The 4,303-nt window shown below is 43.9% G+C and overlaps 1 pseudogene; it reads left to right on the top strand.

The window, feature by feature from the left end:
* The first annotated feature begins 256 nt into the window (after positions 1 to 256).
* Positions 257 to 2,171, top strand: LOC112671907 (integral membrane protein GPR137-like; annotated as a pseudogene).
* The last annotated feature ends 2,132 nt before the right edge of the window (positions 2,172 to 4,303 follow it).

Here is a 4,303-nt window from a genome sequence, read left to right as displayed (position 1 = left end):
TTTGGTGATGTTGTGCTTAGAAGATCTGTCATTTGCAGAAAGTGTCATGTTGAAGTCTCCCAGTATTAGTGTATTATTATCTATGTATATCTTTACTTTGATTATTAATTGATTGATATACTTGGCAGCTCCCACATTAGGGGCAAGAATATTCATGATTGTTAGGTCTTCTTGTTGGTTAGACCCTTTAGGCATGATATACTGCCCCTCTTCATTTCTTCCTATAGTCTTTGGGAAAATCTTTAATTTGTATGATATGCGGATTGCTACTGCAGCTTCCCTTGAGGACCACTTGAATGGTAAATGGTTCTCCAACCTTTCATTTTCAGACAGGAGGTATCCTTATCTAAAATGAGTCTCTTGCAGACAGCAGATAGATGGTTCTTGCTTTTTTATCCAGTTTGAAACCCTGCGTCTTTTGATGGGATCATTTAGCCCATTCACATTCAGAGTAACTATTGAAAGATATGAATTTAGTGTCATCATAATACTTATTCAGTCCCCATTTTGTGGATTTTTTCTTGGAGCTTCCCCTTTCTTTTACAATGTCCCCATAATATTTCTTGCAGAGGTGGTTTGGTGGTCACATAGTTTCAGTTTCTGCCTATCTTGAAAGCTCTTTCTCTCTCCTTCTATTATGAATGAGATAAAGTATTCTTGGCTGCATGTTCTTCCCATTTAGGACTCTGAATATATCATGCCAGTCCTTTCTAGCCTGTCAGGTGTCTGTGGAGTGGTCTGTGGTTAATCTGATATTTCTCCCCATATAAGTTAAGAATCTCTTGTTTCGCACTGCTTTAAGGATTTTCCTTTATCTTTCGAATTTGCAAGTTTCACTATTAAACGTTCACTATTAAACGTTGAGGTATTAAATGGTTTTTATTGATTTTGGGGGGACCTCTATCTATTATCTGAATGCCTGTTTCCCTCCCCAAATTAGGGAAGTTCTCAGCTATGATTTGTTCAAATATACTTTCTAGCCCTCTTTCCCTCTCAGCCTCTACTGGAACCCCAATTATACGTAGATTCTTTCTTCTCAGGCTATCATTTATTTCCCTAAGCCTTTCTTCAAGGTCTCTTAATAGTTTTTCTCTTTTTTCCTTAGCTTCCTTCCTTACTGTCACCTTGTCTTTATGTCACTCCCTCTTTCTTCCACCTCATTAACTCTAGCAGTTTGGACATCCAGTCTGAATTGCATCTCATTTAATTTATTTTTATTTTCAGCCTGACTATATCTCAATTCCTCAGTAATGAAGTCTTTAGATTCCTTTATGCTTTTTTCCAGAGCAACCTTTGCCCAGGTTGTGTTCAAGGCCAAGGCGAAGCGCTGAGATGAGCTGAGGCTTGCTGGCTGTCCAAGAGGCCTTCGTGGGGGCCTCGCTGCTCGTTTTGCGGGTGAATGTGCTGTGTGCTGTGCTGTCCCACTGGCCCCGGGCACAGCCCTGGGCCCTCCTGCTGGTATGAGTCCTGGTGAGTGACTCTCTCTTTGTTATCTGTGCCCTCTCTCTTGCTGCCTGCCTCTGCCTTGTTGCCCTGCATGCATCCTCCACCAGCATCTACCTGGAGGCCAAGGGGACCAGTGCGTGCCAGGCAGCTGTGATGAGTGGTGCCATGTTCCTGCTGTATGCCAGCTGGGCCTGCTACAACCTGGCAACCCTGGCCTTGGCCCCCCAGAGCCAGCTGGATGCCTTTGATTATGACTGGTATGTCTCTGACCAGGCAGACCTGGTGAATGATTTGGGGGAACAAAGGCTACCTGGTATTTGGCCTCATCCTCTTTGTGTGGGAGCTGCTGCCCACCACCCTGCTGGTGGGCTTTTTCCGGGTCCACCGGCCCCCACAGGACCTGAGCACCAGTCACATCCTCAATGGGCAGGCCTTTGTTTCCCGTTCTTACTTCTTTGACCAGGCTGGAACATTGTGAGGATGAGGGCTGCTCCTGGGAGCATGATCGCTGTGAAAGCACCAGCATGTCAGGCAGCCTAGGTTCTGGCAGCTGGTATGACGCCATTGGGTGGGAGCCAGGCAAATGTGGGGGCAGCCAGACACAGACCACTCTTCTGCTCTTCTCCCAGGTGCTGGGACCAAGTGGCCACCACCACAGTCTCTATTCCACCCCACAGACATGATCCCCTTCCCTTCTCCCCTAGAACACCCAGACCCCAGTCCTCCCAACCCAGGCCCCTGTGCCAAGTTCACCTGCCGCTTCTTGCCCAAGATCATGGGAGACTGTGACCACCTCTTCTCCTGGCTTGCTAGTTGCTACTCCTGTCATAGTGAGCTTGTGCTATCCCCCCAAGGGGATGTGGCTCTAGCTGCCAGATTCCCACAGAACCTTGGCATGACCTGCCACCTCTATTTCTACACTGGAGCCAGCTACTTCTCCTGCACCTGCCACTCAATAAACAGTGCCTGTGCCCCTCAAAAAAAATATTTCACCACCTAACTGACTGACTTTTCCCAAATGTCCCAGAGGGTTGTGGTGCTCCAGCCCTTTACTGATACTGGACTGCAGTTTCTGGTGAGCTTTTCCCCAGGTGCACCTCTTCTAATGGTGACTCCGGGAATCTTGAGACATCACTACCCCTCCTGGGATTTTGCCTGATTTTTCTGCTAAGCACTTTTCAGTCCGGGAAAATTCCAGCATGGATTTTTAAAGTTCCCCCTTCTCTAGGGCTGGGATTTCCTGTCCTGGAGGCTTTCACTGCTTGGCTTTAGCTCTGATACTCATGGTGCCCCTCCCAGACTTTATTCTTTTTTATTTATTTATTTTTTTCTGCCTTTCTATCTTGTTAGAAGCAAAAACTTTTCTATCTGTAGTGTTCTAGCTGTTCTCTCTTTAAATCTCAGGCTGAATTCATAGGTGTTCAGGATGTTTTGAAAGTTATCAATGTAAGTTGGTGGGACCAGGTGAGTTGAAGATCCCTACTCTTCCACCATCTTGCCCCTCTCTCTGTGGTGATGGTTGCTATTTCTCCTCTCTCTTTTGTGATTTTATTTATTTGAGTCCTTTCTCTTCTACTTTTTTTTTCAATTTGGTTAGTGATTCATCAGTTTTATTAATTTTTGACAAAGTAACAACTTCTAGTTTCACTGATCTCTTCTACTCCTTTTGTAAAAAGTTTTTATACCATTAATTAATTTTTAAAAATTTTTTCTAATGATTTTTTTCCTTTTATTCTTTCACATTTTTAATTTTTAATTTTTTAATTTTTACATTTTTTTAATTGGAGTTCAATTTGCCAACATATGCATAACACCCAGTGCTCATCCTATCAAGTACCCCCCTCAGTGCCTGTCACCCAGTCGCCCCAACCCCCGCCCACCTCCCTTTCCACCACCCCTTGCTCGTTTCCCAGAATTAGGAGTTCTGCCTCTCTCCTTCTGATATTTCCCACTCATTTTTCTCCTTTCCCCTTTATTCCCTTTCACTATTTTTTATATTCCACAAATGAATGAGACCATATAATGTTTTTCCTTCTCAGATTGACCTCTTTCACTCAGCATAATACCCTCCAGTTCCATCTACGTTGAAGCAAATGGTGGGAATTTGTAATTTCTAATGGCTCAGTAATATTCCATTGTATACATAGACCACATCTTCTTTATCCATTCATCTTTTGATGGACACCAAGTCTCCTTCCACAGTTTGGCTATTGTGGACATTGCTGCTAGAGACATCGGGGTGCAGGTGTCCCGAGGTTTCACTGCATCTGTATCTTTGGGGTAAATCCCCAGCAGTGCAATTGCTGGGTCGTAGGGCAGGTCTATTTTTAACTCTTTGAGGAACCTCCACACAGTTTTCCAGAGTGGCTGCACCAGTTCACATTCCCACCAACAGGGCAAGAGGGTTCCCCTTTCTTCACATCCTCTCCAACATTTGTGGTTTTCTGTCTTGTTAATTTCCCCCATTCTCACTGGTGTGAGGTGGTATCTCATTGTGGTTTTGATTCGTAATTCCCTGATGGCAAGTGATGCAGAGCATTTTCTCATGTGCTTGTTGGAAATGTCCGTCTTCCTCTGTGACATTTCTCTTCATGTCTTTTGCCCATTTAATGATTGGATTGTTTGTTTCTTTGCTGTTGAGTTTAATAAGTTCTTTATAGATCTTGGATACTAGCGCTTTATCTGAAACATCATTCGCAAATATCTTCTCCCATTCTGTAGGTTGTCTTTTAGTTTTGTTGACTGGTTTTTTTTTTCTGTGCAAAAGCTTCTTATCTTGAGGAAGTTCCAATAGTTCACTTTTGCTTTTGTTTCTCTTGCCTTCATGGATGTATCTTGCAAGAAGTTACTGTGGCCA

Source organism: Canis lupus, chromosome X, assembly GCF_003254725.2.
Source record: "Canis lupus dingo isolate Sandy chromosome X, ASM325472v2, whole genome shotgun sequence".
Taxonomy (NCBI): domain Eukaryota; kingdom Metazoa; phylum Chordata; class Mammalia; order Carnivora; family Canidae; genus Canis; species Canis lupus.
The sequence above is the reverse complement of the archived record's forward strand: the minus strand, read 5'-3'. Positions and strand labels throughout refer to the sequence as shown.